Source organism: Cupressus sempervirens, chromosome 4 (genome assembly GCF_028749045.1).
Source record: "Cupressus sempervirens isolate cs-2001-9-10 chromosome 4, ASM2874904v1, whole genome shotgun sequence".
NCBI classification, from domain to species: Eukaryota; Viridiplantae; Streptophyta; class Pinopsida; order Cupressales; family Cupressaceae; genus Cupressus; species Cupressus sempervirens.
In genome coordinates this window covers 640313443-640337502 of record NC_143121.1, presented here as the reverse complement: position 1 = coordinate 640337502, position 24060 = coordinate 640313443, and the positions used below count along the sequence as shown (strand labels likewise).

Sequence of the window (24060 nt, the reverse complement as noted above, 5' to 3'; positions counted from 1 at the left end):
TCAACCAATCCAAGACATGTATAAAAAGAGAGAGTAGCCAGCCCTAGCAAGTTGTATCATGCTAGTGTACTCTATATGGTGTGCTTTGAAAAATAAAAATAGGGGACCATGTATGCCCCCCCGGTTAAGATGGAAAAGTAATTGCTTATTTTGGCATCTTAAGGAAGTGATGAAGAGGATAAAGCAATTTCAGCATCAAGATAGTATCCACAAGCAATACCCAATCTAAACCAAAGAGGTCACAACTCCTATGAGGTCATGGAAGGGTAGACTGCAGAGACAACATGCAAGAAGTAAAAAAGGAAATCCTTGAAAAAGAGGATACACTAGTATGAGTATCCAAGGTAAGTGATCAATCTACCATGAAAACCCACTAGTTAATAATATAAGATTGGATGTGACATAATAAACAAATAATACTCAGCCGATGGAAATAGTGGATCCGTGAGAAAGTTAAAAAAGGAAATGATTCCCTTGCCCCCCAAGTATAGGAACAAGGAAACAAACCTATTATGCTACTCACAAAGCAAACCATGTATGATAGTGAGCCCCCAGAAAGAAGGTAAAAAATGTTACATGGCGTGAAGAAACATAATAGGGACTTAAATGTTATTTAAAGAAATTAGAAGTAAAAGAGAGCTCATTATAAGGAGATATGTGAGTAACCTCATTATTTAATGAGTTGTTGAATCTTGAAATGTAAAGCTTGATAATCATTAGTAGAGTGGTCATGATAACGGTGATTCATGCAAAATGAAAGATTCATAAACTTGTGACTATGTTTTTTTCTATCTTTAGGCCTACTAATTATCTTAGCACGAGGAACTTTAGGTAAGATAAGTTCTTGATTAGTAGGAGAAGATGTGTGAGAGGATTTGGACAAAGAATGAGATTTAATATTGTGTTGCGCACATCTTAAATTATGATCAACAATGATGTTAAAAGAGTGCTTATGCCCCTCATTGCTTAAGGGCATATGATTTTTATCACGAGATTTAATAGATTCATCATGAGTGGAAATAGAAACAAAATTGGTGAAGAAAGGAGTTGCGGGATCTCTCATGAATGGCAAGTCCTTGACTCTATATTCTCCAATAAAGGTTGGTGTGAAATCTAAGGATCCCCAATCATCACCTAGAAGGGTACTTGTAGAAGGAGGATCATCATTAGATTCTTGTTTTTGTTGTTCCTCAACATTTAGACAACTATTTGGCTTAGTGTCTGGATGAAGAGTATACATCACATTATTGTAGAGAAACTTGACATTTTGATGAAGATTTGAAGGAACAACGTGCATAGCATGTAACTAAGGTCTACCGAAAAGAAAATTGTAATTGAGAGGTCCAAGCATATGAGTATTCAAAACAACTGGACCTACTTTGATAGGTGAAGTGATGGTGCCTAAAGTTTCCTTAGAAATTTTATCAAAGCCATGAATAGAGGTACTACGGGGTTTGATATTTGAAAGATAGACATTAATTGCTTTGAGCATATCCATGCTACAAATATTAAGCCCATATCCATTGTCATCTAGAGTTTGACGAATAAGGTTACCATTCACTAGAACAACTACCATAAGAGCGTCATATTGATCTTGAATCTCTTTAGGAGGTATGTCATCATGAGTAGACACAATTTGAGATGGGATGGATGTGGTATTCATGCATTGTAAGAGGGAATTGATGTTATCTTGATGAAGGAATGGAGTTGGAATAGTGGATAAAGCATTTATCAAAGCTTCATGATATGTTGGGGATGTTTGAAGAAGTTCCCAAAGAGAAATCTTGGCAGGGGTATTACACAATTTTGATACCAAATCATAGTCAAATCCAAGATTTTGAGAAAGATGAGGTGGAGGGGGGAGAATCAGTTGAGAAGGAGGAAGAGAAGTAGTAGGCTGAGGATTATTCCTTGGATAGTAGTTGTGAGACACCATACGATAATCCTTAGAATCACTATGTCCCCCTTTAAGAGTTATGGGAGGACAACCCTTAAGGGTGATGAGAGGTTTATTTGATGAATTGTAGCCCTTGAGAGTGAGAATAGGTTGAGCAACATTAACTTGATTAAAATCTTGCTTCTCTATAGATTCATCACTAGAAGAGAGACTATTAAGGAGAATTCCATTATCCTCTTTTTCCAAGGAAGCCTTAGAATAGGGATTATGAATGTCCATTAATCTAGTAGGAGCATCAAATGAAGGCAAGGTCACATTAATGAAAGTATTTATAATGCCTTTCTCTTGCTCTATAATATCACCAAGAGAAGGATATATGTTAGGAGAAGAAGAAACATGAAAGGAGAAGGTATCGATTATGTTAACTCTTTCGTGAGGAAGAGAATAATCAATATTAGCATCAAGAGGTTCATCCCAATAGTGGCATTATCAAGGAAAGGAACATAACTATCAATAAAGCACACCATAGAGGAATAATCATGTGTTGAAGTGAGGTCCGTTAAGAGGGGAAGGATTAAAAGAAGATATAGGACCATCCTCAATCAATGCATTCCCATAGTCAATGTGTATATTAGGAGAAGGGTCAATATCAATCCGCTACTCATCTCCATATGGTAAATCTAAGTTGATGGGAGGGTGATGTTTAATGTCAAAGATGAGGGAATAATGTTTGGAAAATTCTTTAAAATAATTGTGCAATATGAGAAAAAGATGAGTGCATATAGAGTAGATCCCACTAATCATTGATTCATTAAAATGTATGCAAGATCCCATAAACATTTGAATAATAAAGCATGAAAAGTACATATTGAATGTTGCAAAATCCATGAAAATGAAATATTATATGCAAAGAGGGAAATAATCCACAAGAAGTTTGTTATTGAATAGTGTCGGTCAGAGACTGCAGATTGTACCTGCAAGCAAAAGTACAAACTTGTTAGTAACCTGTGATTAAAATTTAAAAGAAACATACGGTTGGATAGAAGCTTAATTCATTTACATGGTATTAGAGCACACAATTACAACAAACCAAAATCAAACTCGAGCATTCAGACCACATACCTTTAACATATAAAATTCATATTTCAAAATGACAAGTGCAATAAGAGTCGAGGATCGCCTTGAGGGAGCAAATAACTTCACAGCATGGAAACTATGAATCATGATGGTTTTAGATGAAAACAAAGTAGATTCACTTGTTAAAATTAAAAGTATTGAACCTGAGAATGAGCCTAAAAAATCACAATGGATTGAAGAAAATAAAAAGGCTATGAAATTAATAGTGGATTTTGTAAGGAGTCACATTGTGCCTATTTTAGAAAAACAAACAATGACATATCTCATGATCAAATCCTTAGAAAACACATTTGAGATAAATAACACCGGAAGGAATCTTGCACTGAAAACACAACTAAATCACATAAGCATGAACAAAAGTCAATCTGTAAATGCTTACTTTATGAGAATTAGAGAATTAAGAGATCAATTGTCTAATGTTGGATATGAAATAGACAGTAAGGAATTATCTCTAACATCACTAGGTGGCCTTCCAAGTTCATAGGAACCATTCAAACAAGGCATTAGTGCAAGATCAAAACTTCCTAAACTAGACCAATTGAGATCTGATTGTCTACAAGAAGAAGCTAGACTATTACCAAAAGGAATCAAACAAAAATCCTTAGATGAAGACATACAAGTTCTTAATACAAATACGAAGAAGAAAGGAAAGAAGAAGAACTTCAAAAGAAAGAAGAATTTTCATGGGAAAGGAAAATATAGAAAAGATACTTCGCAAGTTCAATGTTTTAGATGTGACCAATATGGACACTATGCTGTAAATTGTCTTGATAGGACAAAGAAACAATCATCTTACGCCCACATTGGAAAAGTAAACACACAAGAATCTGAAAAGTTTCTATTTTATAGAAAAGATACTTCGCAAGTTCAATGTTTTAGATGTGACCAATATGGACACTATGCTGTAAATTGTCTTGACAGGACAAAGAAACAATCATCTTATGCCCACATTGGAAAAGTAAACACACAAGAATCTGAAAAGTTTCTATTTTATTCCGCACTATCAAATCAAGTATCAAACAAATCAAGCACCTGGGTAATTGATAATAGACACATTACAGGATTCTGAGAAAATATGGAAACTATGGTAGAAGAAATCGATGAAGAAGTAACCAGCGGAGATGATCCTGCACATTCTGTAAAAGGTGTAGGGACCTGTACCATCAAATTAGAATCAAGCATGGAAATTCAACTAAAGGATGTTCTTTATGTACCTGAAATCAAAAGAAATTTAATATCCATTTCAGCTCTTGAAGATAATGGATACAGAATCACATTTATGAATGAGAAAGTTTTGGCTTGGCATAAATCCACCACATTTAAGAAAGCCAAACTTATAGCTATAAGGCAAGGTTATTTATATAAACTGTGTACCGAACCTAAACAAGCTCTCATCCTTGAAACATCTGACATAAATGAAATTTGGCACAAAAGAGTAGGGCACTTACACTTTCGAGCCTTAAATTCCTTGGATAAATTGGTGACTAGACTACTCAAATTAAACTCCTCACATGGTGGAACATGCAAAGGATGCGCTCTAGGGAAAAACCCCAAGGATCATTGCACTCTAGCATTAGTAAAACCAAAAATATATTGGAACTAATCCACTCTGATCTTTGTGGACCTATGTCAACACCCTCTAAAGGAGGAGCCCTATCCTATGTAATCTTCATAGATAACTTTTCAACGAAAACGTGGATATATTTCTTAAAATACAAAGAATCTGAGGAAGTCCTAAATAGATTCAAAGAGTTCAAAGCTCTTACTAAAAATTACTCCAAAAGGAAAATTAAGACCTTGATAACTGACAATGGAACATACTACACTTTAGAATTGTTCAAAGAATATTGTATTAGTTCAAGGATTAAGAGGGAGTTCACTGTACCCTACAATCCTCAACAAAATGGGGTAGCTGAAAGGAAAAACAAAACTATTGTAGAGGCAGCAAAATCCATGATGTTTGATCAAAATCTAGATTCCTCTTTCTGGGTAGAAGCATCTAGAGCAGCTGTCTATATTCAAAATAGATGTCCACATTCTCATCTTGATAATAAGACTCTTGAAGAGACCTTTACCGGACAAAAACCTAAAATAAGTCATCTAAGAATATTTGGCTGCCAGGTATACCTACATGTACCCAAAGAGAAAAGAACTAAACTAGAACCCTTCGGAAGAAAAGGAATCTTTGTGGGATATAGTGAAACATCAAAGCATATAGAGTATTCATTCCTGAACAAAGTCAAATAGAACTTAATAGAGATGTTATATTTGAGGAAGATATTGCTTTTAAAAGAGCAAAGAATTATGATGAGCAAGAAAATCACAATCCTACCATAAACAAAGATGTATATTCTACTCATGAAACTCAGTCAGAACATCCTGAAGACACTTCTTATGAAAGTCCACCTGAATCAGAGAATCAAAACGAGTGTCTTGATGAAGATCAAAATTCCAACAAAAGGAAACAACCACTTTGGGCTAAGAAAATTTTGCTGTACCTGATAGAACATTTAGAAAAAGAAAAAGACCCCACAAACTAACATATAATGCATTGATGAGTGAAGTTCTTAATTCTAAACTAGCAAATGTTGATGAAGCCCTCAAACAACAAGCTTGGAAGGATGCTATGACAGAAGAATATCAGTCCACCTTAAAAAATGATGTTTGGTATATAGTTCCTAGACCTAAGGGAAAATTAGTTGTTTCTTTCAAATGGTTGTTCAAAATTAAATATGCTATAGATGGTAGCATAGAAAAACAGAAAACACATTTTGTTGCCAGAGGATTCTCATAGAAGGAAGGCATTGACTACGAGGAATTTTTTGCACCTGTAGCCCGATATACTTCTGTTCGAGCTGTGCTAGCTATTGCAACAACCAAAGGTTGGAATGTTCACCAAATGGAGGTGAAGACTGCATTTCTAAATGAAACAATAGAAGAAGAAGTCTATCTGGAGCAACCTGAAGGATTTATAGTTCATAATGCAGAAACTCATGTATGCAAATTAAAGAAGGCTCTATATGGACTCAATTAGGCTCCTCGACCTTGGTATGAAAGAATTGGCAAATACCTCATGAGATTGAATTTCTCTACAAATGTTGCTGATCCAAATCTCTACTTGAAATATATCAATGGTGATATGATAATTTTAATTCTTTATGTTGATGACCTATTACTCACAGGAGAAGATCACCTTATTATGCAATGCAAGAGAGATTTAACTTCAGAATTTGAAATGAAAGACTTGGGAATTCTTCACTATTTTCTAGGACTGGAAGTATGGTAGAAACTTGATGGTATCTTTCTGATTCAAGGAAAATACACTATTGATTTACTTAAAAGATTTGGAATTTTAAATTGTAGACCTATGTCCACTCCCATGGAGACAAACTTGCACAAATTAAAGGAATCTACATCAAAATCCAAATTTGCAGATCCTACACTCTATAGACAGATTATTGGATTACTTATGTATCTGATTTTTATTGGACTGGCTGTGTGGCAGATCGGAAGAGTACATCTGGGTATTGTTTCAGTCTAGGATCCACTATGATCTCTTGGACAAGTAGAAAACAATCCTCCGTTGCACAAAGCTCTATTAAAGCAGAATATATTGCAGCTGCTTTAGGAACCAGAGAAGCTATATGGCTTAGGAAGCTGATTGTGGGACTATTTGGAAAACCTCTATTGCCTATTACCATTCTATATGATAATTAAAGTTGTATCAAGCTATCAAAAAATCCAGTATTCCATGATCAATCCAAGCATATTGAAATTCCTTTTCACTATGTCAGAGATATGGTAGAAAGGAAAGCCATTTAGTTAGAATACATCAACACTGATGATCAAACTGCAGACATTCTCACCAAGCCTCTTTCCAGAGTTAAAGTGCAGCACTTAAGAAGGAAACTTGGTATGATTGAAATGTAATTGAGACTTAGTCTCTAAAATTTATTTCATGTATAAAATTATATATATTCAAAGATGTTTAATGTGTAAACTCTTTTGTCATGTGTGACTCTATGACTTATGGGCCCTCTACCAGTATACATTACATTAAGATGACGATCTTTCTAATAATATATTCTTGTATTAACATTGTGATGTGACGACTTTACAATGTTTCCTATCATGATGGATTTCATGTGACGTGATATCTTTTGTAGGTCATGATAGTCGGATCTCTTGAAACATGTTGATGAGATATCATGAGACATGATGTCTTTCAAATCATTATGGTCCTCTTGATATAATCATGGTGAGACACCATGATGCATTATGGTAGACATCATGCGACATAATGTTAGTGCACATACCACAACAAGGATATATGAATATCATGAGACTTGATATTCATTATACTTGATATCACGAGTAAGGTGATATCTAATTTGCATACTTAGTTGTCCTCCCTAGCTAAGAGGGAGTGTTATTGAATAGCGTCGGTTAGAGACTGCAGATTGTACATGTATGTGCGTGTATAGTTTACATACACTCACATACATATATAATCCTAGTCTGATAATGCATCTCAAATTTGATCGAGCACTTCATATCAAACTAAGATGAAATCTGTACATATATACTTGCATTCGATAACAAACATAAATGGTCTTGTGGATCGACCCAATATATCTCTTATGTATAACATACCAGTCACAAATTAGTTAGTACTAACTAACTAATTTGATCTTGTAGAAGATCAAATTAATTAGTTAATACTAACTAATCAATTTGGAAACACATGACTATTCATATTGAAGGATCGTGACCTATCTTGGAAGGTGTCCATTGGAATCAATATATATGTGCACCGATGCTTGTAGTATTGACATCGAAATTAATAAATGCTCAATACCTTCAGCGACAGATCAACATATATCATATTGCTCATTATCATTTGTATTCCATCTAATATTATATCTTATCTATATTGTATTTGCAATACACAGAGATTAACATATTGCAGATTGATACACAGAGATTAACGTATTGCAGACCGAGACACATAGATTAACATATTGCAGATGAAGAACCAAAGATCCTCAATATTGCAGATTGGGCTCTCACATGCAAGGCAAATCACTTATACTGAAGGTATTACATATTGAACATATTACTCAACATTGTAGAAGGTACATTTGCTCTTATACTTGCAAGTAAATACAAACTTGTTAGTAATCTGTGATTAAAATTTAAAAGAAACATACAATCTGATAGAAGCTTAATTCATTTACAAAGTCAATGCAAAAGAACGTAAATGCCAAAAATAAGCTATCTAACTCCAATAAGAAAGGGGCACGAGGTCGGGTTCACCAAAAGAAGGTAAATACCCAATGCAAATAAGGGAGATCTAACTCCAAAGATCAAAAAGAAGGGGGAGAGAAGTTGGGTTCACCAAAATATTTAGTGGTAACATGGAAGAATTTTAATAAGATGTAGGTTTCCACTTTATAGGGTCACTAAGCCATTCAAATATGTGAGGGAAAGGGGGGAATTTCCAAATATGATTCCACTTATTATCCAAATTAGATCAGCTAGGACCCAATGGAAGAAGGGAGCTAATACTAAATCCAAATTATAAATAGGAATGCAAGACAAGGAAGTGTACTCTCTTTGGCCCTTAATAGGATAATGTGAATGTGAAATTGAACTAATTGCTTAAATAATGTAAATCTAGATGCTATGTAAAAACAATTAGCCTAATTAAGATATAAATCTAGGGTGAAGATATGAAAGGAAATAAAATATAAATTACTCACCTTGAAATGTGTAGAGGAAGATGTATTTTTGCTCCAAAATTCGCAAATTTGAATTATATGTGAATATCTGTCCATCAATGTTGAAGTGAAACAACGAAAGGAACAAAACCCAAAAACCTCCCCAGAATTTGTGACTGAAGGACTAGGTTGACTTGGGAAGACGTCTTATGACCAAGTTGACGTAGTTCAACGATTTGCAACTGATGGCTCTAGAAAGCTTGCAAACAGTAGGTTCCAGATTTGTAATCCTTTTTGCTCCCAACCTTTAAATCAACATAGAAAAGAAAGGTTTCGGGGTTGGGGTTTGATGAGGGCTTGCCTTGGTTAAGCCCTAGGTTAAGGAATTAATTGTAATTGAGAAAAATAAATGTAAATGATTGAAAGACAAGATAAATGTTAGGATTTACCTTGTAAATGTAATGTAGATCTTGAATTAGGAATGTAGGGTATCTCCACTCTTTGCAACAGATGTACCATAATCCTGTCATGGTGCCATGGATATCAAAGTGCATCAATGAAGGAGATGTTGAATGCTTCAATGTAGATCTCTTCCCTTGATGGCCACCAATAAGCTAGATCTTGAAGAGGAAATGCTCACAGAGGATCCTTCAACGCTAGATAGAAATCTCTTGCTTAAATGCTTCAAAAACTTGAATACTTGAACTCTTTGAATGCAAAAGGGAAAAATCTTCACTTGAGAGCAAGAGCTTGAGTGCATGAATGATTGAGATGAGAGATATTAGATGAGATATGAAATGAAGCCTCCAAGTCTCCTTATATATGAGTTTTTGGGTGGGAAAACAATACATGCCGACTGCATAATGGTAAAAAACTAATTAAACCCCCAAGGCCTTTCAGGCCCCAAGCTTCGGAACTGCTGGGGACTAGGTCGACTTGGTCCAAGACTAGATTGTCTTGGGAGGACTAGGTCGACTTGAGTCGACTTGGTCTTGGAGGTCAAGTCCTGGGTGCCACAGAAAGAAGGGGTACATGCTAGAAAGATAAGGATGAAAAGAGAAAGAAGATAGGAGAAAAAGGAGATCGAACACATGCTATCCATGGTCCACAGATGGAATTATGAAGAGGGAGCTAAAAGGTCTTAAAAGGCAAGTGCGTCCACTTTAAGATAGTACAAGATTAACTATGTGTTTTTTTTATCATCAACATTTCGGATCATACTCAATGATCCATCATCCACAAGATGCTAATCCAGCAGCAAAACTAAGACATATTACATTGTTGCGGAGAATGACTTCCCCTCCCCTAGAAAATCCTAGAGTTTGCTTGGATGCTCCATTGAAGAATATGGAGAAACTGGGGCAAAGTTAAGGAAGAGTGTCTTGGATCAATTTCTCCTATTGTGAGAGAGTTGATTGTGGTCAATGCTCTTCTTTACATGTGAATTAACAATATTAGCTATAACCCAAGCTCGGGAATTTTTCTCACAAAAGATTTTTGAATTTATAGCTTTTTAAACTCTCCAAAAGAAGTACCTTGGTTGAAGAATGTGAAATTTCAATATCTTGGTTGAATGTGAATTTGTTTTGTTCCACATTTTGTCCTCCAAAATTTTGTGTAAAAATGTTTTTTTCCTTGGGTGTTGAGAAGAACAAAATGCTCAAGCTCTAAAATATGGTTTGATATAATTGTAATGGATGTCTTTTCCCCTTCCAAACTCTTCTTTTATATTCACCCTTTTTAATTTCACTTTATCTTTTCCCAGCTAAAATCATCTCCAAAGGTGTTTGAAAACATCTTTGTAATAAAATATCTCATTAGTTTGACATTAAAAGAACATAACAAGCACTGCGCACAGCTGGAATCCCTGCCTTAGGTACGAGAGTAGGAGGAAGTTTTAGACAGTGGAATTCAGAGGATAGTGTTGTTGTCACATAATGAATACAATTTTTCCATCGAGAAAGCCTAGGCATCAAATGCAGTGGTAAGAATAGAGGGCTTCTGGTAGCTTACATATGTGACAATTAAAATTAAAACAGTAGTCAGAAGAAGAGGGATTCAATAAAAAATGTCTTCTTAAAATGGACAGAATTGAAGTTATAATAGCCATGCCTATTCAAAAGAAGGAACAGGGCATGGACAGAAGAAACAGAACAAGATACAAGAATCTCAGAGCGAACATGAGAGGAAGACAGTGGTGTTATCAGTGACTCACCCAAATCACTGTATGCAATTACAGAAAAGGATGAAGACAGTGTAAAGGTATGACTGTAATAGTCCCATAATACATAAAACAGTACCATTAGATGATGCAAAGGGCATCCCTGCCACAATCCTTCAGTCACTGGATTAGCAATGGAATAGAAGGTTCAATGAACAGAGGTATAATTGAAAGAACAACAATGCCCTTGAATATCAAAATACAGTATTGTCGTTATGAACATGAAAGTGAAAACAGAGCTACAATATTCTATCTACATGGATATTAATAGATTGAGCCTTCAAACTTGACTAAAATGTGAATTATCATTTACTTATTTCATTGTGAATACAATCATAAGGGATTGTCTTGAAGTTAAACATTCTATATTTATATGCAAGTTTTTCATATCTGCTATGGAACACATGGCCAAAAACAAAATCATTTGGAGGCACCAAAAACTGAGAAGTGCTTGGATTCTCAATAACTGGTCCATTTTTGTATGTTGTTGCTGTAATTCTCCATTTAACTCTTTGCTGAAAAGGGCCAACATTCTTGAATCACCCAATGAAACTTTACTGGAAGAGTTCAATATTTCATCACATTTCCGATGAAGAGAATAATGAACTGGAAGCTATCTCCAGATATCAACATCTTCTTAAATCCGACCTGCAAACAAAGCGGCAAAAGCAATCAAAAAGTCAGAGGATGGACATGAGGATGTCTTCATCACAAAAATGCAGAAATTCAAGTGGCATATTTGATAGAGGAATACTTCTAGATGTTACAGTTGGCTGTCATAGACAGATTAATTGCTATATTGTTTGTATGTGATCTCAGTAAAAGTGTAAAATCAAAAGCATAAATGAAAAGCAATTACTATTGGAAGTGCTCATGAATAAGCTAGTTCTGTGCATTTCCACATGGATATCAAAGAATGCAATGTGGGATAGTAACAAGACCGTGAAATTTGAATTTTAAAAATAGATGCAATGACAGTCAGGGAGGTAAGGAGTGCCCATTAATGACCATACAGTAACTCAATATGGATAGCATTAATTTAATATGAAAGCATTTACATATAAGTTCTAATAACACTGAAGGGAAAAATTTGGTATTTACTGCAACACTGAGAAACGGTACCATAAATGAGTGAATAATGTTGGTCATGAATGTCAAAACAGTAGTGAGAACACTACTAGACAATGCTATAAGAGTTGAAGGATAACAAACAAGAATGCCAAACTAGTAACAGCAAATGACCTTATAATCCAAATGCAATATTTGGAGCAAAAAAGAGCCATGAAGATGCTAAGGACATTGGATAACTGCTTCCAAGGAAATAGAGCCAAGATAAAGATTGTCCCACTGTCATGAGTAGATTAGAAAGATGTAGAAATTAGTATTTAGAAAGATAAGTTTGAAGGCTTACTATTTAACTGCATTAGTTCTCTGTCTAGGACATGCACATGGGTCATGAATGATAGCATGAGGCACAAACATCCTATATGCACAAAGCTTGAAGAGTCATACTAGAAAGTAAAAAAATACTCGGACAAGAAAAGGGAAACGGACACTTATAGATGGTCCACATTTGAAGGTCCCAACACATTCAAGTTCACCTTCGCTGTACCAGTACACATGCAACCGAGGACAAAATGTAGGGGGTGGCTGTGAGAAGAGGTTTCCTATGATCAGACCCCACCTCAATAGATGCCTAGATAAACGGATGGTGATTGAAATAGACAAAATGTTGCAAAAAGGCATTTATGATAACAATTCAATGAAAGAGATGGTACGGCAATCTGAATGATACAACTTGGTAAGAAGACATTTCCTTACAATACCCAAAAAAAGGGGCTTTTTGGAGTGAGGAAGAGTACAATATTTTCAAGTTGTTCGAGCTTTGTTGTAAGCAACAATGGAGATGAGATGAACCAAAGAATGGAGTGAACAAATTGTAGTGTTAGAATCCCTTGGAAATAAACTCAAATCTGGGAGATATGGAGGGCTGGGTAGTGCTTTGATGTTGATGAAAGCCCACAAGGGCATCACATTGCTAGTAATTAGATAATGTAACACCCCAATGACTTAGTCATAGAGATTTGTTGGACGAATGCATTGCACACAGACATCTTCATGGTGCTCATGTATCTATGAATGTTTTGTGATGGATGACTGAAAAAGCAAGGTGGCAGATGACTAAGCAAGTTTTTCTGAGGTGAAGAGGCAACATTTTAGTTGATTTGGCTGAAGGGGAGATCTCTACGACGAATTGCATGTGGTACAATTTACGTCTTAACATTTTGCCCCCACTTTAGCAAGCATTTCTTAAAGAGATGCAGGTTAAAGTAGAAATAGGGTTAAGAGATATACCAAGATGCAAAGGTGAAGCAAAGCCTTATATTCACGCAGAGTTACCCATAGGGAAGAGACTTGAATCAAGCCGAAATAATGCTAAACTGCATTGTCACAACATGTTAGCTGCAGAAAAAACATGTTAGATGAAAAAGTGCAAGTTAATATGCAAGAACGATCATCAACATAAGACAAATCACAAATATTCAAACACAATCAAAAGACAAAATTCATATGTATGGGTGGTGAGCTGTGTTATTCTAGAAACTAAATGGTCATGCTATCGATTAGTGACAAGCTATGTTATGCCATAGAAAAGAGATAAAAGATCATTTGTTAAGGTGCAATGGTTTAGCCCCAATACTAGGTAACATTGATAAAAACAATCATGAGATAATAAAATTATGATAGAATTATTGATAAATTAAGAGATGATAAGATAGAGAGATAGGTTCTCCCCCGTGAATGATTTTTTTCTCATAAAGGTGAACACAAGTCATTCTAAGGAGAAAAGGATGTTGTGTCATGAAAACATAAGATGTATCCATGGAATGCTAGTTTGACAAATAACACATAGCACCCATAAAATTAGACAAGAGACAACAAGATCCCATTGTTCAATTGTAGGACAATTCATAACAATGACATCAAGACATGTATATTTGGTGCATATCAATACTCATCATATCCCCAAAGTTTTCAGACCATATGAAGAAGGGCACATGAAACAAAAGAGAAATAAATTCAAATCGACATGGAATAGGGGCCTACATACCACTACTATTTTACATTCTTGAAAATCCATTACGAACAAAGAGAAGATCAATGAGACAAATAAAAGTGCATTTCAAATTTTTTGCCTCATTTACAAGTACCTATAGAGAAAATTACATCCTTTAGGAGAGAAGGAACATAAAAAGACAAGCATTGGAATTCACAAGATGAAGAAAACAATTACACATGAAATCTAATCTAAAGATTGGGAGAGACACAACTCAACAATCATCCAGTAACAAATCATTGTCCTAATTTTGATCATATGGGGAGGGAGCATGAGCTTGAAGCAGCATGTTGGTCAAAATGGTGCCAGGCTTGTCATTGGTGGTGTGGGCTAATGATATGGTTACCTCAATATTCTCATCCAATAGCTCATGTGAGGCAAGAGTCAACAATCTTGTAAACATAATAAAAAACATTGAAATGTACCTTCGAGAGTCAAATATACATACTATAAAGGAGCAAGGCAAATCAAACAAGGGCTCAAAAAATAGGAGATGCATCACCGACTTCTAGAAAATGGGTGCTAACAAAATCCAGTGAAGGTGGATCCTCCTCAATGAAATGGATAGATGCAAAAAAGGAAGTTGAAGGACCTCAAGAAAATTGCGATGGATTGTAGAGGAGACAACAAGAGTAGATGAGCCACACTAGACATCATCAACAACTGTAGCATGTCTATGGGTTAAGAGTGATGTTTGGGAGAAAGGTGCTAAGAAGATGCTCAAAAAAGGGAGCAATGAATACTTGCATCCCCTTGGCGTGAGGCTCATTAGCATCTCCTGAAGAAGTTGGGATCAAGACAAATGTTGAAGGAGAAACGAGAGTAGCCTTGACGGACACAACACAAACATGAGTGGGAACAGAGGGAACCAATACAAAAGTAGAAATTGAATATTGACTCTCAACATTTAAAATAGCATCATGCTCCCTAGCTATCACTTGTTGTTGAATGTTATATTCACACACAAGGTGGTTTAGATGCAGACAAGCTATGAGAGCAGTGTTCAGATTTCAGAAGCAAAATAGAACATCAGATATTAGAATATAATGCTTCCAAAATCATATTATTTTCACCCAAACAAGGCAAAGTGGTGGAACACAGAGATGGCTGCTCTGTTTCCAACCACACAGCGGAATGAACCAAATAACAGTGGAGACAATGGAAGTGCTGGAGTATTAGATGCACTCTATTAAATAACCAAATCAAAACAAATTACAACTGACAAACATCTACATCCAGTACTCTACTTGTATTTACAGAAACAAAGACATATACAACACTACAGGGCTGCAATGAAAAGTTTGTATGCCTGGAGCAACCACTGCTCTACAAGGCAATACAAAGAACCAACATAAAGTTAAAAACTATGTGCTGAAATAGAGTACAAGATAAGGTTATTTGCTGCTGCAAATACAACTGCTGTTTATCCTCTGTTAGATGGCATGTATGCATTTACCAAATTGAAAACATTCTCTTTTTATAAAATAGGAAACTTCATTGCTAAGTTAACTTGTCCTGCTGACTTGCTTGAGCTGCTGAATAGTTAATAAGCTGCTCAAGGAAGAGCCTGACGGATCTGGGCAAGATCTGATTAATAAAATCAATAATTCCAACACTCCCCCTTTGTCCTAAGCCATCAAAACAAAAAACTAGATCATACTTGATCCAAAACAACAATGCCTAAATCCTTTCTTAATCGCTGAAAATTTCCAATGCTTAAAGGCTTGGTGAAGATATTTACCAGGTGCTGCTCGGACTTACAAAACTCCATATGTATTTCACCATTCTCAACCTGTTCACGAATAAAGTGATATCTGATTTCTATATGTTTACTTCTACCATGAAAAACAAGATTTTTTGTTAAAGCAATGGAGACATTATCACAAAATATGGTGGTTGCTTCCACTTGTTCTTCCTTCAAATTTGCTAAGATCCTTCTTAGCCAAACCGCTTGACACGCTGCTGCATTTGCTGCTATATACTGAGCCTTAGTTGTAGATTGGGCGACTATGGTTTGCTTCTTGGAAGACCAAGAAATCACTCCAGAACCCATGTGAAAAACATAACCAGTCTAGACGAATTGCTATCCGTATAGCCAACTAGCCTAGAATCACTTTCAGTAGTATAGAAAATACCATATCCTTTGGTTCCTTTCACATACCTCAGGATTCTCTTACCTGTTTGCCAATGGGTGTCCTTTGGTGTTTCCATAAACCTGGAAATCAAACTCACTACATGCATAATGTTAGGCCTAGTTGTTGTTAAGTACATCAAACTTCCAACCAAACTCTTACACATAGTTGGATCCACACCATTGCTGCAATCTTCCTTACTCAACTTAAGACCTACCGCTGTTGGTGTTGGGGCTGCCTTGCTGTTCAACATTCTAAACCTTTCTAAAATCTGATGTGCATACTTTTCTTGAGAAATAAAAATGCCATCATCCATTTGCTTAACTTCTATGCCTAGAAAGTATCTCAAGATTCCTAAATCTGTCATTTCAAACTCATCCTTCATAGCTTGTTTGAAATTAGCAATAAGGCAATCATTATCTCCAATAAAAATCAAATCATCAACATATACGACAACAATTAAAATCCTACCATCTGTTGCCTTAATGTAGAGAGTAGGCTCACCATCGCTTTCGTTGAAACTGTTGCTCAACAAATATGAGTCAATCCGAATGTACCATGCTCTTGGCGCTTGCTTCAGCCCCCATAAAGAGCTTTCTTCAATCTATACACTTTACCTTCTTCACCCGGAACTTCATAACTAGGTGGCTGATCCACATAGACTTCTTCTTTCAACACATCATTAAGGAAGGCGGATTTCACATCCATTTGAAATACCTTCCACTTGTGCTGGGTTGCAATTGCTATGACAACACACATTGTTTCCATCCTTGCAATAGGTGCATATGTCTCATCATAGTCTCTACCAAACTGCTATTTATATCCCTTGACCACCAAACGTGCTTTATGCTTATCTATTTTTCCATCAGCATTACACTTGGTTTTATACACCCATTTCACACTAATAATTTGTTTGTTAGGAGGCAAATTAGCTCCCAAGTTTCATTTCTTTCTATTGCATCTATCTCATCATCCATGGCCTCACACCATTTTTCTTTTTTCATAGCTTCTTCAAAGCAGATTGGATCACTATGAGAAAATAATGCAAAATTACTATTCTCATCAAAATCATTATACCTTTCATCTTGGTATATCTCCTTAAGACTTTTAGTCTTTCTTGGTAGAAGGGAGGCGAGAGTAGGATCAAAACTCTCACTATTGCTATTGTGTTGTGCAAGCTGAATCCAAAGTTGTCTGAAATTCTTTATGTTATTCCGAAGCTGTCTAGACCTATCTGAAACTGAGTGTCTCGTTGTCTTTGGTTGCTTTCCTTTCAACTTGTTTTTGTCAGGAGCAATCCAGAGCTGTCCGGAGTCTTCTGTTTCTGTTGCTGCTTCATCTTGCTGATCATCCAACTCATCACCTTCATGAATAATAGGCACTTTACTTGAAGTGCTAGATGATGCATCCACTGAGCCATCCCATGATTCATTCTCTAAAAACTCAACGTCTCTTGAAATGATGATCTTCTTGGTAATAAGGTTATACAATGCATATGTTTTAGATTCTGAACTATAACTCGTGAAAATACACTTCTCACCTTTATCATCAAGCTTTTGTCTTTGCTCCTTTGGTACTGTGCATATGCTACACAACCAAATACTCTCAAGTGTTCTACTGTCCATCTATGGCTTGCCCATGCCTCAAGAGGTATCTTATCACGGACTGCTTTTGTAGGATTTCTATTAAAATCAAGTATGCTGTTGTCACTACAGCTTCTCCCCAATATTCTGTTGGAAGACCTTTTGCTTTCAACATACTTCTTGCTATCTCAATGATAGTCTATTCTTTCTTTCAGCCACTCCATTTTGTTGTGGCGTATAATTGGTTGTTAGCTCCTTCCTTATACCATTTTGCCTGCAAAATTTCACAAAAATATTGGAGGTATACTCTCCTCTATTAGACCTTAGGACTTTGATGTAATGTCCACTTTCCTTTTCAGCTTGGGCTTTAAACTCGAAAAACTTATCAAAAGCTTCAGATTTATTTTTTAGAAAATCCACCCATGTTCAACGGCTGAAATCATCAATAAAGGTCATAAAATAAGTACTCCCTCCTATGGAAGTAACTCGCATAGGGCCTTCCAAATCAGTATGCACCAATTCTAGTGGTGCTCTAGGCCTTGTGAAATTACCAGACTTAAAGGGCAGCCTATGTTGCTTACCCAAAATGCAAGCCGCACACTTGCTACTAGACTCTCCAACACTTGGAAAACCATTCACCATTCTTTTATTAGATAACAAATTCAAACCAGCATAGCCAAGATGACCATACCTTAGATGCCATAGCTTGGAAGGGTCTTAATTGTTGTACTGCTGTGCACACTTGCTTGGGAGGTGCAACTACAGATTGAGAGCTGAAACATGTCTCAATTTTCAATGGAAACATCCATATTTTTGTCATTTGGATTGCTGCAACAACTTTCTTGCTCCCATCTTTCTCACGAATGACACGCTGGTCATTTTCTAACAACACTTTGTAACCATTCTGAATGAGTTGTCCAACACTCATCAGATTGTGCTTAATATCGGGGGCAAAATAAACATTCTGAATTTCTTTCTTTTCACCTTGCTTGGTAAGGATCATAACAGATCCCTTGCCCACAACAGGAACAGTTACATTGTTCCCCATCTTGATTTTAGACATATAGTTCTTATTAATGAAAGAAAACATACTTTCATTACCACTCATGTGGTTACTACAGCCATTGTCCAAGTACCAAACTTCAGGGTTGCCTTCTTCACCAATATTGAACATGATGAAGGTTTTATTGTTCTTTCTTTCTCCAACGTTTTCATTAGCAACATTAACATGTTGTAGCTGGTCACTCTGTTTCTTCTAGCATTCATTTGCATAATGCCCAAACTTGTGGCAATAATAGCATTCAACGTTGCTCTTATTAGAGCTGCTATTCCTTCTTCCTCCTTGGGGGCTATTCTGAGAGCTACTTGCTGAGCTTTCTCCAACAACATTTCTTTGTCCAGAACTGCCACGTCCTCTTCCTCTAGAACCACTTCCAGAGTTGTTTCTTCCTCTCCCCTTGTCTCTTGCATTGGCTTGAGCTCTGAAAGCGAACTCTTGAGAAGAATTTTTTGATCTATTAATGTGATGCTCATGAGTATGGAAAGAACCCATTAACTCATCAATTGTCAACTTAGACAAGTCTTTTGACTCTTAAATGGAAATCACAAGCGTATCAAACTTTTGAGGTAAACTCCTCAAGATCTTCTCCACAAATCTTTGTTCTTCAATCTTTTCTCCATTAGCTTTCAACTGGTTTATCAAAGTAGAGACTAGTGCTAAACTCTGAAACAGATTCATTCTCTTTCATAAGAAGAGATTCAAACTCTCTTCAAAGCATCTGCAACTTCACAACATGGACTGGATCGATCCCTTTAAATGTGGTTTCGAGAATATCCCAAGCTTCTTTGGAATATCTAGCTGCTGCTATTCTCGGAAATAATGCCTCTGTCAAGGCTGCTTCAATCATGCTCATTGCCTTAGCATCTTTCCTTCTTGTCTCTCTCAACCAAGTCTTCTGGTTGTTTGTGAGGGTAGCGAATTGAGTAGGATCTATAGTATCTGTGAAACCACTTAACACAAGATCCCACAAATCATTAGCTATCATGATGGTCTTCATTTTTCTCGCCTAAACATGATAGTTTTGTCCATTAAAGGACAGTGATTGCTGCCACACCTTTCTCTCATCGCCAACCATGTCTGATGCACAATAACTTTAAATACCTAATGAACACAAATGCTCGAACTCACTCGGATTAAGGGCTCTATAGCTCTGATACCATGTTCAGATTTTAGAAGAAAAACATAACAACAAATATCATAATATAATGCTTCCAAAATTAAATTATTTTCACTCAAACTGGGCAGAGTGGTGGAACATAGAGATGTCTGCTCTATTTCCAACCACGCAGCGGAATGAACCAAATAACAATGGAGACAATGGAAGTGCTGGAGTATTAGATGCAATCTATTAAATAACCCACTTAAAACAAATTACAACCGACAAACATCTACAAACAGTACTCTACTGTTGTTTACAGAAACAAAAACATATACAAAACTACAGGGCTGCAATGAAAAGTTTGTATGCCTGGAGCAACCACTGCCCTACAGGGCAATACAAAGAACCAACTTAAAGTTAAAAACTATGTGCTGAAACAGAGTACAGGATAAGGTTATTTGCTGCTTCAAATACAACTTCTGTTTATCCTCTTTTAGATGCTCTGTTCTGAGCTCTTGCTGATTGCACATATGCATATGCATTTACCAAACTGAAAACATTCTCCTTTTATAAAATAGGAAACTTCATTGCTAAGTTAACTTGTCCTGCTGACATGCTTGAGTTGCTCAAGCTCTTGCAAGCTGCTGAGTAGTTAATAAGCTGCTCAAGGAAGAGCCTGACGGATCTGGGCAAGATCTGATTAATAAAATCAATAATTACAACAAGCAGAGATTTGAAAAGGCTTTGTGGAATCACATGTCACAAGCAGAACCATCTATGCCATTGTCAACAAAAGAGAAGTTGTTGTAGAAGTAGGAACTATAGTCTCAACCACAAGTGCCTTTACTCATTTTTCTCTGGGAACAGTTAGAGGAATAGGAGGGACCCTTAGGAGTTGGGAAATAGGTGCTATTGGTTAGGGGTGAGGACATGGGGACTTCCTACCCTTGGCATAAATAGCAGGATGAGGGATGCTCAGGAGGATGAGAAGCTCAAAGACACAAGACTTTGATTTTCATAACATTGTTGCCATTCTTTTTCCTTTGTTGGGCACAATTGAGGGATCTCGAGGCATTATCAAAGCTTGTATAGTTTTGGGAGAGCAAGGAAGTCTAGCCTAAAAAATGGACTTTCCCTTAGCTCTCCGATTTTTTAGTAGAAATGAGCTTTGTACATTAGATCTCTATGGTGTAGCAAGGATTCCCATGTGGCACGGATAGCTTGCATCCCATGTCCTGGATAGTGTCCAAAATGTTATCACGAGGAAATTCAAGCACTTGTGCAACATTGATGGGACTGCCGCCACACGAATCATCCAATGGATATCCACATTCGTTGTTGGCCCTAGCTATCTAAAGAGGTTTGACTTAGGGATCTATTAGCCCTATTTTTAAATTTTCAAAATTTTAAACTGTTGGCATTTAAAACCTCATGTGGGTAGTTCTTAGTTTTGAAAGGCCTATAATTATCCTGAAATTTTAAAATCACTAGCTGTCATGATGAAGACCTTAAAGAGCAATATTGTAGCTTGAGAACAATAACAAGAATCATTAAATTAAAAAATCTATGAGGAGTCAAGTATCCTTTTATCAGAATGTTCTTGACAATATTCCAAGCAATGTAGCTAAATTTTGAGAGAACACAATTCACACATTTCAAGATGCAATGTATTACATTTTTCACAACATGGTCATGAAAAAGAGTCTTAATCAAGCTTTTGACGACTCCTCAAATGCTCATTTTTCTGGGCTTTTCTCATAATGGTATTTTAATCATTTGAACCAAATTTAATGGCAAAAGTCTTAATAGTTCAAAAGTTATCAGTATTTCAGTCCTTTATGCCCTTACAATTTTAGTTGCAAAATATGTACACATGGATGCATCATCCCTTATCATACCGAGTGACATCAATAATCTATGAGGTTTAAGATGATCAATCATTATATAAACATGTGAAAAAAGCTGCTCCAAGTTGCTTTTATTTCCACGGGATGCGATGCACTTGTTGATTAGGCTCAAATTATTGAAATGAAAGAAAGATGCACTCATTAGAGATGTGGCATAGTTTCCTAATTTCTTTGAAACTCTGATGCTTTTATGTTTACATCCACTCCATTGAATGCAGAGAAGATGCTATATTGGCGAGTTGGCTCATTTTGACAGAAATGCTGATTTTGAAATTTCAATTAAATAAATGGTGGCAACAACTAAGAGAAAATAGTCTTTTTAGTGTGTTGCTCAACATTCAAAGTTCCCGATAAAGTTTGGTTGTTTTTTCGTATCCCAATAAAATTGCAAAACTTTCTCTCCTATGGCAAATGGGTAGCTTCAAGAGGTTTCCAAAGCAACCCAATTCTCCAACAAATTTTGTAGTCATAAAAGAGTAGAAATGGTAAGTTTGGAAACTTTCAAAAGTACCCAAGATTATTGAAGGATGCATGTGGTATTGTTTGTTGTCAACATATCTCAAATGGGAAACTAACTTTCTAATGTTAACTAAGATACCCATCCAAATATTATCGCCGATGTTACAAATTTGTTTGCGTTGATCAAAACGTCAATATGTAATTACAAAAAGATGGATTAAAGAAACACAAAGTTGGAATATGTTAAGAAAATGGTGAGTAGTGAGGAGTTGGCAATAGTCAAACTTCTTTTGAGATTTTTAAGATTGACAAAAGTTGAGAATGGTAGTAAACAACCTAGACTTCATTGACAAGTTATTCATGTTAGAAAAGTTATGAAAGAAGCCAATAAGTCAAAAGGTGGTAGTTATTTTGAGTTAAAAGTTGGTAGTTATTACAACTATAGTGCTATCTTCCAAAAGATCCACTTCTTGTAGCATATAAACATTGCAATGATCAAAGTACATACAAAAAGTGAATTTCATCAAATAAGTTAGAAGCTACCTTAAATGACATGAATGCTCATAATGAATATGCATGCAAAATGTGAAAGCAAGGACTGTGCAAATGCCTCAATAATCTATAACTGTGGCCTATGGAAGATTTGTAATGAAGATTTAAGAACTGGTGAATGTAATGTAAATTCCAGCAATCTATGTCAACATCCACTTTGCATGTGCAAAAGGCGAGTTTTTTGAACAAGTTACAAGCCTTCATTAAAGCATAGAGGATGAATGATTTTCTCAGGTTTTGTAGTTGCAACATCTATACAAAATATGGAATCATAGTATAAGCTCTTGCATCATTTGATATAATCCTTCAAAGATGTAGCTTCATGGAATATCATGACTACAAGATATATACAAAATAGGTTTGTTGAAAAGGCTCTAGAAATGTTCATTGCAAATATATTAGATAGGCATAGTGAAGCTCAAATAGTTGTGAAAGTGATAAAAACTGATGAATGGACCTAGCAAATGAAGGCAACACAATATTATCAGACTCAATAAGAATTCTGAATGTTATTGAACATATTTTGGTTCATTTTCTTTTGAATCTTTTATAGTTGGAAATTCTTATTAGAGATTCACGCAATATGTTGAATAATAGACGAAGAAGCTGAATTCCAAATGATGGTGGTTACATGACATGCAATGATTGTGATATATGGTTGAATTGAATTTGTTGAAACAACATTGGAAACTTTCAAGAAAGTGCAATTGATAGGATTAAAACTGAATCCCACAACATTTGTGTCATCCTCCTCGCCCATGCCACAAAGGGATCTTTTCAAATATTGTTTGGGCATCACCAAAGCATAGCAAAAATTTGGATTTTATATTAGGTAGTTGGTTGGAATGTTATAGTGGAGTTGCATGCATAATGTGGGAGCATAGAAAGAATTTGAAACTATTTGATGGTGTGGCTCAAAGAGATGTCAACTCAAGGAATGAAATGAGACGATTCCAAAATACTCGTGAAATGGGATTATCGAATCAGTTTTAAAAAAAATTCAAGCAAATGAACTAAGCTAACATAGAAGCTAGCATGTCTGCATCAAGTGGAAGTTTGGGATATATTACAAGTTTCTACCGAAGAATGAGGAAGGGAAAAGAATATATATCAAATGTTAAACCTACAAGAGTTATGTAAAATGTGGAAGCATGGACACAAGTATGTCTTATTTG

The 24060-nt window shown here is 35.9% G+C and overlaps 2 long non-coding RNA genes across 5 annotated transcripts in view; one reads left to right on the top strand and one right to left on the bottom strand.

Annotated features, from left to right (window-relative positions):
* Positions 1-24060, top strand: part of LOC149562861 (uncharacterized) — a 47132-nt gene that overhangs the window by 3646 nt on the left and 19426 nt on the right. The gene's annotated exons all lie outside the window — the stretch shown is intronic.
* The window catches only part of LOC149562863 (uncharacterized), a 31817-nt gene continuing 19018 nt past the window's right edge, over positions 11262-24060 (bottom strand). Inside the window, exon 2 of the long non-coding RNA XR_016364006.1 lies at positions 11262-11623. This is a non-coding gene — a long non-coding RNA (uncharacterized LOC149562863). The remainder of the gene's footprint in view (positions 11624-24060) is intronic.